Source organism: Ambystoma mexicanum, chromosome 6q (assembly GCF_040938575.1).
Source record: "Ambystoma mexicanum isolate Mex_15411 chromosome 6q, UKY_AmexF1_1, whole genome shotgun sequence".
In the NCBI taxonomy this organism is placed as follows: domain Eukaryota; kingdom Metazoa; phylum Chordata; class Amphibia; order Caudata; family Ambystomatidae; genus Ambystoma; species Ambystoma mexicanum.
This window is the reverse complement of record NC_090937.1, coordinates 980029253-980044468: the sequence shown is the minus strand read 5'-3', so window position 1 is coordinate 980044468 and position 15216 is coordinate 980029253. Positions and strand designations below refer to the sequence as shown.

The window sequence follows — 15216 nt, the reverse complement described above, 5'->3', positions numbered from 1 at the left end:
ACAGGCATTTGTTAAGGGGACGGTAATTGGGGCCCTCTCAACTGCCACAGCCGCCCTCTGGAGTATGACTGGCTCTTGCAGGCCTCCCACCCCAGGCTGAGAGGGGTTTCTATCCCCTCATGACCGGGTCCAGGATTGTCACAAAACTTATTACTGAAGATTTCTTTCAGTCTAGAATGCCTGGCATGCATTGTGAGCTTACAGTAAGCCTGTCGTGATGTCCCTTGTTTTTTTTCTGGATTGTTCTTAGAAAGCCAATTCCCAACACCACCTAACGGGTAACCATTTCTAAGTTTTCTCAACCCCCAAAATGAGACAATATGTACACAATTACAGAGGACCTTTTTTCCAACTAATTGTCATTGTAAATTGTTTATTATTTTTTTGTTATTTTATATTTTCCATAAAAAAGTACAGTAGCGTTACAGACTCTATTTTTTGTTAAACGCCTACACTGTCCGTGTATAATAGCAGGCATAGAAACAAAACAGTCTGACAAGACAAGAGTTGATGCCAATGAAGATTGTCCAGGCTTAACAGCTCAGACAGTCTCGATTCTATTAAAGACAAGGAGGTGAGCATTATGCTTTTACTTCTTTAATTACTGCTCCCAAAGCAATTCAACAAACACATTTCTTTTTTTAAACTTGATGACACTGTTTTACGCTTCCATGCTCTGGAAGCTTCTGTAAACCTAGGGGTAACATAGTTGCCAAAAAAAAATAGCATAAAAATGAAATCAAATCGTTTTGAACTACTAATGTCCACAATCCTTTGTGCTTCTGTAGTCCTGCACCAGTCCCTTTGCCCAATGAGGGCTCACCCTTGTCCATAAGAAGGGCTCCGACTGCTCTCCAATCCTCTTTCTTTGGCTAGCGACCAATGTTCATAACTCAAAAAACCACAGTCAACATAACTAACTACTATGGGAATGCAGTCCTTCCTCCCACCGAACTTTGGCATAGGCTGTTGCAGTAGAACTTTCCCCCAAGAACTCCAAAATGTGGGAACACTGAAGACTTATTCATGTCTGTTTCTGGTCTTCCCCTGCAATTAATGGAAGACGAGAACGTAAGAGTGGGTCCTTGCTCAACACAATACAACAGTACAGTTCATGCTTTGTCATGACCCACGAGGGTGGGATATAATGCTCGCCTCCTTGTCTTTAATAGAATCAAGACTGCCTGAGCTGTTAAGCCTGGACAATCTTCATTCTATGACAAGACGGAGGCGAGCATTATGCTTGTTCAAAGTCATTAATACTCTATTAGCAATCTGTGAGACAGGCTTAAAATAGAAAGTCTTAAAGGTACGTTCATTAGACCAATCAGCTGACTTCATAATGTCTTGCAAGGATACTCCTGACGCAAATGCGCTGGATGCCATTGCCCCTCTCGCGGAGTGCGCCCCAAACCGTGACAAGTCTATTCCTGCCCACTGGATCACTTCTCTAACCCATCTCGCTATGGTGGCTGTCGCTACTGCGTGAAAGGGCTTCCTACGCGCAATGAGTAACTGCGTCACACCTCTGGGCCTCAACGCTGCCGTAGCTGCTTCATAGTCCTTGATGCACTGCGCTATGCAAAGCTTAGCATTATCTGGGAAATAGGGATATGAAATAACTGCAGAGTCCGACTTCGTTCTATTCGCTATGGAGAAGGCCACTCCATCTGGGTAAAATATTTTTCTGTCTATTTCTAATGCCTTCACATCCGATACCCGTCTACATGCTATGAGACTTAGGAGCATGGCTAGCTTCCCAGACAGTTGATAGCGAGAAAGGTCTTTATTATCTGGCCAGGACACGAACAACTGAAACACTGAGCGTACGTCCCATAGTACCGAGTATTTAGGTTCTGGTGTTTTTTTTTAGCTTCACTCCTTTCAAGAGTCTAATCACTGCTGGGTGCTCCCCTATTGGGTGGCCCTCTACTTTGTCGTGACCTGCCGATATGGCTGATCTGTAAACTCCTAAAGATCTGTAAGCGCAACCTTCGCTAAACCTCAGTGCTAGAAAGTTCAACATGTGAATTAGAGGGGCTGAAACGGGATCCACACCGACGGTTGTGCAGTACGACGACCATCGATCCCAAGCAGAACCGTAGCTCCTAATGGTGGAAGGCGCCCCTAAACTTCTAATACAGTCCGCAGCGAGCTGCGAAATGCCTGGCAACTCCCAGCGTCGCCCGAACTCTGCACGCCAGCAAGGTCAGTGTACCCTCTGCTATGAGCGGGTGAGCGTGCCCGACTGGGCTCAGCAGGAGATCCGCTATGTGGGGAATCACTCTCGGGAAATCCGTAGAAAGTTCCATCACTACTGGAAACCACGGTTGGGACTTCCACAATGGGACTACGAGAACCAGCTCTGCTCGGTCTCTCCTCGTCTGTGCTAACACACGCTTCAACATGATAAATGGCGGGAAGGCGTATAGCACTCCTTCCGTCCACTTCTGGAGAAAGGCGTCTGTCCCCGCTGCTTCCGGGTCTATCCTCCAGCTGTAAAACTTGGGCAACTGTGCGTTGAGCCTGGAGGCGAACAGGTCCAGGGTCAATGGGCCCCGCTTGTTGAAAATGGAAGGGAGAAGCCTCCTGGAGTCTATCAGATACCGAGCATTCCAGTCTGCTATCTCGTTCTGAGAGCCTGGTAAGTATTCTGCTGATACTGATATGTGCTGGCGCAGGCAATGATGCCAGAAATCCTTTGCTAACTCTGCTAACATTCTGGAAGATGTTCCCCCTAACTTGTTTATATAACGGACTGCCGAAATATTGTCCATCTTGAGAAGCACACAGCAGTTCACTCGGTCCTTGGTGAATGCTTTCACTGCAAAAGAAACCGCTAACAACTCAAGGTAGTTTATGTTGAGCTTGAGCTCATCTTGGGACCACTTTCCTCCTGTTTGGAGACTTCCGCAGCGTGCCCCCCAGCCTGCTCTGCTGGCATCTGATTCTACTACTAACTCTGGGGAGTCCCCGAAAATCGCTCTGCCATTCCAGGCTTCCATATTCTGTAACCACCACTGTAGCTTTGTCATGGCTTCCTGATCTAGTGAAACTAGCTGGTGGTAATTCAGCCCTTCTCGGAGGTGTTTGATCTTCAACCGCTGAAGGGCCCTGTAGTGCAAAGGGCCCGGAAAGATTGCCTGAATGGAAGCTGCAAGTAGACCCACTATACGGGCTAGATTGCGAAGCGAAATAACTTTCCTCGCTATAACCCCTCTGAGCTCCTTCCGAATCGCTCGCACTTTGTGAGCTGGTAATTCTAGGACTGTCTTCTTGGTATCTATCACAAATCCTAAGAACTCTATCCTCTGCGCGTGATGAAGATCTGACTTCTCGGAATTGATGATGAAACCGAGAGATGTGACTAGCGTGGATACCCATTCTGCTTGGACCCGCAGTTGTGCTGCGCTCAGACCTAGAATCAATATATCGTCTAGGTAGATGATAATCCTTATCCCTCGCGGATCGCTGCTGCTACTGGGCGCATGAGCTTGGTGAAGGCCCACGGAGCGGAGGCCAGACCGAAGGGTAGGCAAGTGAACTTCCACACCTCGGCGCCCCACAGGAAACGCAGATATCTCCGATACTGAACTGCTATCAGAACTGTGAGGTAGGCGTCCTTGAGATCCAGGCGAACTAGCCAATCCCCTTTCCTGAGAAGATCTCGAAGAAGATGGATACCCTCCATCTTGAAATGTCTGAAAACTACCCATTCGTTCAGGCTCTTCAAATTTATTACGAGCCTCACTTTCTCTCCCCTGCGCACTACGAACATGTTGCTGATAAAGCCTGAATCCTGCAGTAGCTCTCTTTCTATCGCTTCTTTGGCAGCTAGGGTGTGTAGCTCGCTGAAGAGCTGGGCCTTTTCACTCTGAGATTTGAACATCGGAACAGGGGTACGCGCTTGGATGGGAGTACCTATGAACTCTAGATGCATACCAGATATTGTCTGCAGAACCCACGCATCGCTGAAGAGCTCGCGCCAAGCTTGCCCAAAGCATGCTGTCCTGCCCCCTACTTTGTAGGGAATTGGTGTAGTACACACCGACGGGAGCACCTTGCTGTCTGAAAGCTCCTCTCCCCCTTCTGTTCCTAGGGAAATGCCTCCTTGTTGGGGAAAAAAATTGTCTTGCTGCCGAGATTCCCAGTATTGGGACCTTTGATTCTGAGGTCTGCTGTTGGAGTAGGAGCGACCGGACGTTCGACCTCTGACGCCCGGTCCCGGAAAAAACACGGCTGGGGAAGATCCTTCTGATGGAGCTCTGCGCCTTCTCTAGGGCAGATTAAGTCCCCACAAACTGATTCATTTCTTTAGCGAATGCTTCTCCGAACAACATTCCCTTCGCTCCTTCGCCTGCCTCGTACGAAGCGAGATCACTTAGCTTACTGTCAATCTTCAGTAGTACTCCGCGCCTCCTCTCCGAAGAGGGTGCGCAGTTTGCATTTCCTAGCAAGCAGACAGCACGTTGGGCCCAGTTTGCAAGAACCTGGGGGTCAACCGGAGAGCCTGTGTCAATGGCTCTCTCGGCCAAGTCAATGATCTTCGCGAGGGGTCCAGCGAGATCTAGTACCTTATCCTGGCACCCTCGCCAAGCCCTATCTACTCCTTTCCGAACATCCTTGGCGGTTTTCGTCACAAAGGTGACCATTTTTGGATCTAGGTCCGGAGTGTCTGTGACCTTGCCTGGCAGCTCTGGTCTGGGACATTCTGCCTGCATTTTTGACCTTACTTCTCGGTCGAGAGGCTTTCTGATGTGGAGAGTCATATACTGGGCGACTCTGGGTGAAGGCACCCAGTCTGTTGATCTAGGATGCCTGATCGCCTCTGGATCAAACATATCTCCCAATGGTTCCTCCTCCGGGAGTTGATCCTGTGCTCCAGGCTGACGAGGGGAGACCTCGTCGCTGCTCTCGTCGTCTGTTGTATAAACGGCATCCTCCTTTTCCCCTAAATTGTACACCCCTGGGGCAGGGGGTCGAGAGCCTGGCACCGTTGCCCGTTTCAGAAATGCTTCTTTTAGTCTGCTGACCGCGTCAACTGGCTCTTGAGGTGTTAATTCAACCTCTTCTGGTCTGCTCGGGGGCGTCATAGAGCGTCCGCTCTGCCGATCCTTCTTACAGCCCTTCTGCTCAACCCCCGGATTGGGGTGTCTCCCTGAGGTCCCCTTGCCAGGGCTAAGCGCCCTCCTCTTCCTGGACTGGTCTTGTTCTGCTTTCTGTTTATTAAACATCGCTTCCAAATGATCAAGTCTTTGGGTGAGGGGGAGGACTCCTTCGGATACTGCTTGGGACAATGAATCCCCTAGGACCCTTTTGAAACTCAAGTTGAGGTCCTGGTCCTCCACTCATCTGAAGTCCACTCAGGAGATGTGGATCTGGGTTCCTTGTACTGTGCCATACTGGAATGGGACCTCAGAGTACACTATATTCTCATGTATAGTGTAAAGGAACACAATCTCTTTTTTTTTTTTAAACCCAGCTGAATGTAGAACACTCCAAATAACCCAGTCGACTCTCCTAGAACTTATCGTTCTACCGTTAGAACTCTTTAGTGTAGCTCTGTATCGCACGTCGCTTTGTTCGCTCTCTCCTTCGCACTACGCAGTTTGAGCTGCGCGCGAGGGCTGAAGGGCGTGTCCGCCCTCTCGCCGGGTCCTAAAGCCTGCGGGGGAAGGCCGCTCGACACACTCGCAAGAGTCGAGCTGAGGAGGCGGGGCCGGGGGACTAGTGCGAGCGCGATCGCCCACGGCCCCGGCTCCTCGAGGATGTGGAAACCGAAAACCAGCGTCGGTGACACGAAAGAGGAAAAAGAAACGCAGCGTTTAATTTATATCTTTGACACCAAGAATGGCTAAGCGCTAGCGCTACTAATATTAAAGTAGGACAGGAAAACGTGCCACGCCTAAATCACAGTACGATCACACAATGAAGAGCAACGCTCATGAGGTACTTAACTTATGGGAGCAGCAACAAAGAAAGAGGATTGGAGAGCAGTCGGAGCCCTTCTTATGGACAGGGGTGAGCCCTCATTGGGCAAAGGGACTGGTGCAGGACTACAGAAGCAAAGAGGATTGTGGACATTAGTAGTTCAAAACGATTTGATATCATTTTTATGCTATTTTTTTTGGAAACTGTTACCCCTATGTTTCCAGAAGCTTCCAGAGCATGGAAGTGTAAAACAGTGTTATCAAGTTTAAAAAATAAATTAAAAAAATGTGTTTGAATTGCTGTGGGAGCAGTAATTAAAGAAGTAAAAGCATAATGCTCGCCTCCGTCTTGTCATAGAATCAAATGCACCCTCATCTGTTCCAAAGAAGCTTTTAAACAGAGTAATACTTCCTCTCCTCTGCAGCAACGGTTCAAGCTGGACGGGAGGGTAAGGGTAGCACTGCGGCGACCTTTATTCACAGACTTTGCTTTTCTTAGCATAAATGACCACGCTCAGGGAATGCACCGATTCGACAATGAGAAGGCACCATACCTGTGGCGACAGTTTCTTCGAGGTGACTAAAGGCATGGCATACTATCCTAACTCGGCCCCCCAGGTCCTCACAAGACTAACTACATCACTCTATCCATTGTGTAAGCAGCAAGGTTTTCTGCTTGGCTTACACATGCAGGCTGGGGTTGATGGCTGCGTAGGTTGGTTTGCACTGACCAAACGTAGGACTGACTTTCCTCATGACTGCAGGAAGAATGAAAGGGAAGGGCTTGCAAAATATTTTGTTTGTTGTGTGACACATTCACCTAAAATGGTGTCTGAATGCTTTGCAACTATTTCTTTTAGTCTGTCAAAATTAGACGTTTACTCAAGGACGTCATTTCACCAAAATGCCTGGGGTAGTGGAAGTGACATCACACGACCCTTGACCCCTGGTGACATCACAGGAAGTGATGTAATTTGATCCCACTCCGAAGTGATATCGCAGGAAGAGATGGAACGCAACCTTTCACCCGTTGACAAAACAGGAAGTGCTATCACATAGCATGGTACACTACAAAAAATATGGTTACGATATCACTATAATGTGATGTACATTTCATACAAGAATGGATCGCCATATGTATCGTTAAGATCAGTGTGTATAGACCCATATTACCAAATTACTGTGAATGCAAGCAGACATCCATGACCAAATGATAATGATGTGTTATTATATAGCCCTTACGCTTAAGCACTTTATATAGAAAAAATATACACCCAATATCACCCAACCTGTGTTGGTACTCATTTATCGACCTCAGAAGGATGAAAGGCTGAGTTGAGGTGTTTAAGAACAGACTAAATCAGTGACTCTCACCCCCCTGAAGTGTGCCTGAAATAAACCTTTAATGAGTCTATCAATTATTGTATAGAATTCCAAAAAGACACATTATTTGGTATTCCTAATCTTTCTTATTTAGGGTCAGTGCTGAAAGTGTTAGACTTGTGTCAAACCTTTTCTTCTTCTTCTTCTTTTTTTTAAGGGGCTTTAACAAGAAAGCCAGCCACTCCAAAACTAAAGAGCCACATGGTGCTGGCCACAGCCCATGAGCTTGCATTACAAAAAAAAACAAAACTTTTTTTTTTCCATTTTTGTTTTTCTAGAGGTCGCAAGGAAGACCTCAGAGGTCCCTAAATGACGTCCCTGCGTTTACTGAAAAGCATATTTCATATTCGGCCGAAAACTGAAGTTTGTCAAGTATTTGGCTTTCACCGAATATGAAGCGGAATAGTTGTTGCATTTAAAGTTCAGTATTTGTAAAATACCCTTTTTAACTAAATGTAGGCTCTGTTTTAAATGTGTTAACAGGTTTCATTTATTTCTCTTCATTTTAATGAACATATCCTTATTTAAAGCGTACAATCCAGAAAATAACAGATCAACAAGAAAGCAGGGACACATGCAATGACGCTTGTTCCATATGCAAAGCAGTGATTCTTATTGGCAGGCTTCTGGAATACAAAGTGGTAGGTTGCATTGAAGAAACAGTATACTGCAATTGCACTGCGAATTACACACTTTGCGATCTCTTGCAAGTTAGATAAAGTAGAAAAGGAGTTTCAAACCTTCCTTGAAGCTCACCTAGAAAAGTATAAATGGTTTCTGCACACTCGTGCAGAACACAAGTCCAGAATACATGGGATGTGAGTGGACTCCATCTCCTTGCTAATATTAAAGAGGGGACTCCCAACACCATAGGTCAAACGGGGGAGAGGATTCTCAGAAAGAGGCTGAAAATGTTGGAGCAGTGATGTATCTTGGTGTGGCTAGGACACAGGCAGGAAACTCGGGAACCACACCAGAGCCAGGATTATAGAGAAGGTAAAGTCGTCTTTATTGTTTCAGTTACAGTCGGAAAGTAAGATAGGAGATGAGGTGATGTGCTTCTGCTTCCCTTGGCTCTCTCCCTGCCAATCCCCCAACTGTCCTTTCCTGGAACGCTTACACTCGCCCCATTCCAGGCCTCGCACCAACATTCCAAGCTCCACTGCTCACCCACATAGACACACATAGCAGATGTTAAGCTAGGATACTACAAGCAGCTTGTATCACAAGTTGGAAAGCCTTACATATGAGTAACTACACAATCTAAGTAGGCACTTTCCTGTTGGGAAGTCAAGCAATCCCAACCAAATCTCAATCCACTAGCCAAGCTAGAAGATGCAAGACACTTTGGTTTTTTTGATGATTCTCGCTCCTAAACCCCCCCCCCCCCCCTCAAATCACAAGCAGATACAGTGCTCTCCATCCCTTTCCACACATAAAAGTGCTAATCTCTCACCCCTTTCATGTTGGGGCAGAATGGTAGAAAATGGCAGAAAATAACCTTAACTCTGAATTAATAAGTACATCACACATATACAATTGCGCTATTCGATAAGAATATTCAACATAGTCATCAATAGCAATTACAGTATTCCACATTTCAAGAATAAAATAGCACAAAACAGGTAAAAGTGCAACCTAAAACAATTTAATTATTCCACATTTCATCAGGTGGGGCGATAGGAGTAAAACGAGACAGATACAGACACAGCGCAAGCACAACCTGCAGCAACCAAACGTTAATTAATGAAGGAATTACAAAGTGGCCATCATTACTGTAGTGGTGTTATGGCACCTGACCTTGTTCAAGAAGGGGCGCATTGTGACCCCACCAGCATGCCATCAGACCACAAACATTTTAGTGGGGGTGTGGGGGGGGCACATGAGACGATGAGGCGCCATCATGGTAGTGGCGATGGATAGGACTGATGTAGTCAGTTATAGGTCAGGCAGAGTGGCATGCTTCCTCAAAAGTGGCCTTTGAGAAGAACTTAATTTTGGGTAACACTCAGTTCTCCTCCGGCCAGTCTGCCAGCGGAAGTACAGAGAGATAATGATAAGTGTGAGGTCTCTGCTCGTATACAACATAGTCAAAGAGCTCTACTCAGTTGGTAAAATTGTAAGGAGGGGAAGTAGTTCAGAAATCTGAAGACTTCCCAAAACTCAGACTACCTCTTCCAGCAGAATAGGGCTGGGGGTGAGTCTGTTCCATGTCAGACAGAGCAATCGCATTAAGTGTATTATCAAAAAGCATTGGAACACACTACTATGTGATCAACGAGTAGAACATTTGTTTAAAGAAGTTCCCACATTCGCCTATCAGCGGAGTCAGAATCTTAAAGACAGGCTGGTCCAAACTAGACCAGCACTCAAGAAGAAAATCACAGAAAGGATTGGGACATTCCCTTGTTTGAACTGTAGCAACTGTGGATATGTTATGAAAGGCGAATCAGTGAAGCACCCGCCTACGGGGGAGACAATCAAACTTAAGAGTTTTGCATCATGTGACTCTTAAAACGCGATTTATGCTATAAAGTGCCTGTGTGGGTCATACTATGTGGGCCAGACCCTAAGGGTAGCTAAAACAAGATTTAATGAACACAGGTCCTGCATAAGGAACAATTACCCCAATTCAGCTGTGGACAGACATTGGGATGACAGAAAACATAACCTGGCTCAGATCCGATTTGTGATTTTGGAAGTGGTAACCAAAGAGAATCCTTCTAGATCGACCGCCTGAGCTCCTTGACTCCTAGGGGGCTCAACGAAGAAATTAATTTCATGTGCTTTTTGTAATGCTTGTTACATTGTAATGTTTAATGGGTGTAAGTCGCACAACATAATTTTTGGATATTTGTTACTTGCGATATTTTAACTACACAACTAGGATCCAAGGGTGCTCTACCCAGTGGTCTGTTTTGGCTTTATTTTCAATTGTGACCAACACATGGCTTTTATACATACCATGCACAATTAACTATATAACATTTACCACTTTTTACTTCCACAGTCCTGGTCCTATGGTAAGGCACCTTTAAACCTCCAGTGTAATCGAAATCGCGCTGAGCGATCCTGAGTATATAAGTTTTGTGACATTCTTAACAGACCTTTTTCCGATCAGAGAATAGGAAGGGGTCTAATGCACACTCCACCGTATCCACAGATACTCACGCGGTGAAACTTGCTTAGTTCCCCGAGCCGAATTCAATCACACTAACATCCTCCCATGATACTGCATATTTTACTGATGTATACATTTCACATCATACGTACGCTCTTTAACTTTTCTTGAATACGAGTACACTCATTGCTGCTAAAGGCGTTCGTTTCCATGGTGACATCTCCGCCCCAGGGCTCGCGTCCGGCGGTGGGGCGCGAGGCGTACGTGCTCCAGCTGGACCACGACGCCTCGTATCGTCTCCATGGTTACATACTAGAGGAAAGTGAACCCGCCGCCAGCGCGCTTTCCAGCGGCTCACTCGGCTCACACGACTCGCGAGCACAAGCTGATCGGTAAGAATGGCTCGCACAATAGATCCAATGTGCTGACTTCTTTTACACTGGAAGCAGTGTGACACCTTATTTTTCTATTTTGTAGATACATCTGTGTACAGGCACGTACATAGACAAGAATTTAACATGACTCAGGTAGGACAAGATAATTAATTACAAACCTCCAGACATAATACATCATACTGCTAGCTAACTAATCAGTGCATTTTATTTTGTTTTTCTTTTCCTATGCACATGGATGTTTTCTACACATGATATGGTATGTGTTTCCGTATTGATTCAATTGAAATGTTATGGTTTGTCGTCTGTAGATTTACAAAATATGGATGTAATGTGAGTTATGTGGTACTGATTTTGCCTTAATACCGCCCTGAAGAAGGTTTAATCCGAAAAGCATTGGCACTAGTGTATTATAGGCAATCCAAGATGGAAACTCATTTATCGATGTGCAAGATTATGTCATTTTAAGGAAAACTCCAGGAATGTGAATTAAACATATCCTGCTATAAAACATATACTTTTTGAATTAATTATTCAATTTTGATCAAGACTGTTAGGCGTACTTTATATTTTACCAATTAGCAGCAACCACATGGGGCTAACTGAGAAGCGCCATTCCTAACAAAGTAGAGTTACTTTGTTTTTGGATACTTCATGTTTTGACTGGTCCTAGTGCTATGGGACCATTATGAACTTGCAGCTCCAGGCAAAAACATTTTGAGTATTTAATTTGACTCACCTAAAGAATCCTACTACTTAAAGATTGAATATAAGTGGTGCCCTCCTCTCCCTCCATACATTTTTGTTTAAGGACTACACACTCACTTCACCCATTCTTTCAATTTTTTCTTTATTTTTGAAACTTTTTTTGCCTTTCAAACTTGTATTTGCAACCCTTTTATGGAATTTGGCACCAGATGCCCATGACTTGTGTAAAGTTTGTATATCAAAATGCGCCTGTATGTAATGGATATTATGATTATTTAAACAACCTGCAAACAATTTTCAGCAGAAATATTTTGAAAAATATTCTTGAATAAGGATGACATTCATAATAACATTTTTTGTGGGTTTTTAAAGTCTAAGAACACAGTGTTGTCAAGCCCTTATACAGATCTTCAAATTCATTCTGGCATAGATTGATCTATGGAAGAAAGTGCAAATCCTTGAACGCCTTTTGAACAATTATTATATATGAAACCCTCGGTGCTGGTTCAGTTGTGCCTTATGATATGTGACTAGGTGCCTGTAATATGAAAGAGCCTTAATATTGCAGAAGCAGTAATATCATGTACTCTTCATGAAATAAATATTAGAAGAGAAGACAAATCACCTGGCAAGAAATGCATCATCGAGCAACACTTATTGCAATGCAGGACAGGACCGTATGTCGAATAGTGTGATGAACCTTTTGGAATCCTCACAGAATCCCTGCCTATAGTCTCCTCCCAGGTGGCCAGGGGACGGCAGACACTTCCTGATCTGAACCCTGGGGGTAGGAGGGGTATTAGCCGAGTGGATCACCTGGGAGGAGAGGGGGCCCCAAGGGAACAGGAGGGCTCCACTAGAAGAGACTCGGTACTCATTTGTGAAGGATGTGATATCCAAGATGCCAGAATATCTAATGGCTTGTTGTAAGAATCAGACTCCCTTTCGTTAATGTACCCAACATATTGGTAAGGAAAGCCATTATGGTCAGTATAAGGGTCAGGACGTCAATACCCTCCCTTCTGCGAAGTATGCTCTTTCCCCTGATCTGAAAGGTAAAAACAAGAAGAAAAAATATCTTCAAGTCCCTTATCTGGAGCTATGTTTTGTAGACAAAGTGAGTTAGGAAAAGTGAAAACCCAAATGTGTGACGAAACGATGACTGAAACTGTTGGGGCATTCCAAGTCCCATAATCCCATAGGTATTGGGAAAGGAAGAGGGGCTTGGAGGCACAGAACTGCAATGTGCAGTCTAGTTACCCTAACAATCTAGAAGCAGGAATTTGGATTTTTTAGATCCCCCTATGGGGCAGTAGCAGTAGCAGTAGCAGTAGCAGTAGTAGTAGTAGTAGCAGCAGCAGCAGCAGCAGCAGGAGGAGTTATCAGTGGCTGTGTATGCAGCAGGGAGGGAACGAAGACGCCGGTACCAACGCTGTGCCTTTGGCGGTTAATGGTGCTGAGAGTCGTGAGCCGGAGGAGCCCGAACTGCAGAGGTTGTGCAGCAGACGGCGCTTTGGTTGCAGGTTACCTTGTCTGGGAGAGGAGCTCCAAGCACATCATTTCTGTCTCTGGTGGCTGGCAAGCACCGAGAAACCGAAGCAACGCAAGGTCCTGTTGGCAAAGACGCAAGGTGCTGCACATCATCCGGAACGAGGAGGTAATAAGTAAACCAGATAACAACCAACATTGCCTTAGCCAAGGAAAGGAAAAGGGGAAACCGCTTCCGTGGCGAGAGAAACTTGAATCAGTAGTTACCAGATGTGATAGTAGAAACCCAGAGTGGACAGGAAGGTGACCCTCCTTGGGGAGAATGTCATGGGGAAGAGGAACATAACCTGCATTGCATGTGGCCAATCAACTGTTGGCACAAACCGCATCAATGGGTGTTGTATCCTTATAGAAGAAGTTGTGAATTATACTATAGTTGAAAGCCAAAGACTTTACAGATGTTTTGAAGTAACCTACACTGCAGAGTACTTGCAGTGTTAGAAGATTCATCCTTGCTGGAGAGTACACAGGAAATGGATTGTTGGTGGTAGGAAAAAGACATTGAAGTACTCCATTGTGATGAGTGTCAATGCCACCTATGTGTTAGACCAATTACGTTAAAACCATCCTGACGAAAAGATTGTTGTGTATAACGAAGAACCACAAAGCAGAGTATTTGTAGTAGTGTTAGACGATTCATCCTGGCAGGAGAGTACACCAGAACATGCATTGCTAGTGGTAGTCCTGGCACGTTAGTGAACAAGGAAAAGTACATTGAAGTACTCCATTGTGGTGAAAAGTTATGGTGGAAATAAAGCCGCTAATGTTTTTAATGAAATGTGCTAAACCCATCGTGACAAAAACATTATTGTATAACGAAGGAGTGGGTAGCAGTTGCCTTTTTCAAGAAAAGAGAAATCCTATCGAACTATTCATTGGAAGAATGATGAACTTTGTCGGATTATAATGCAATCACAATATCAAGTGAAACCATCCAGGAGTGAAGAAACTTTGTGTTGGAACTGTACTTGGCTAATGGAAGAAACATTTGTGCATGTAGGCTTTTGAAGTAGAATCTGACTATTGGAATTAACTTTATTCATTGTAATGTGCATTTAGAAATTCTGCTTTAATCCTGGGGAAGGGAATCCAACCCTAGTTATAAGAATATTTGGTTCTACTTATTATTTTGTGGAACGTGAACAGCCATATGAATACCTGAATTGTTTTTGTAGTATGTAGACGTATGCATGACAGATATCCTTGTGTATTAGAGTGTTTTCGTTTAGTCTTAAACCCACGTTGGGTTAGGGAAAGTGAGGCGTTTACACACCCTTTTCATTTAATACAATTATTTTGTGTGAAAAACCTTTATCAAATTGTCTGCCTCACGTGTCTGACCCCTCACAATAGTGGCAACTTGTCTAAGAGATTCAAAGTAACAAAATGAACAGGTTTTTTTTCTGGCATACTAACACAATGATAAAGGAATACGGGTGGGATAAACGCCTCACTTTCCCTAACCCAACTTTGTGATGTTCTATTTAAACAAGAACACCCAATCCGGGGGGCAGATCATAGGTAACCGCCCAGGGCCCGAGATCATGAGGTAACCGCCCAGGGCCCGAGTTACAGGCCAGAGCGCAGTGTTCTTGCTATTAGCACCCCGGGTTTCCAATTGGAAAATCTGGAGCACTAACAGCAGTGTATTTTGTATGAATGAACTGGACACGCTTGTGGTACTATTCATTCAAAACATGTTTCTAAGATGGCTGCTGTGGAGCTGGAAGACTGGGCTCCCTCTTCCATTTCCATGGCGGCTCGGGAGGCTGTAGCAACGGCAGCGGTTGTGCTGTCGTCAAAAGTTTAAGATGAGTGGGGAGGAAGGGAATAGTGACCGGAGGGGAGGGGAGGGGAGGGGAGGTTGGAGGAAAGATGGCGGGTCCGGGGAGAAGCCATCGGGTTCAGCCCATGATCCGAGCAAACCGATTGGCTGGCCCCGCTGCCCCGGGTGCTAATAAATCTTCTGATTCAAAAATTAAAATGTGCCTCTTTTGTAGTGGAACTAACATTTTGCAGGTATACTTGCTTTTGGTGCAGCTGTCCAAATTCTTAATCTTGTCCCTTTGAAGATCGATGTCTAGATACGATCCAAAAAGTATTTTAAAACAAGTCATACCATCAAAGCCTTAAC

The 15216-nt window shown here is 45.0% G+C and overlaps 1 protein-coding gene across 6 annotated transcripts in view; it reads left to right on the top strand.

Moving 5' to 3' along the window:
• Positions 1 to 15216, top strand: part of IRF2 (interferon regulatory factor 2) — a 580815-nt gene that overhangs the window by 237532 nt on the left and 328067 nt on the right. The window lies entirely within an intron of this gene.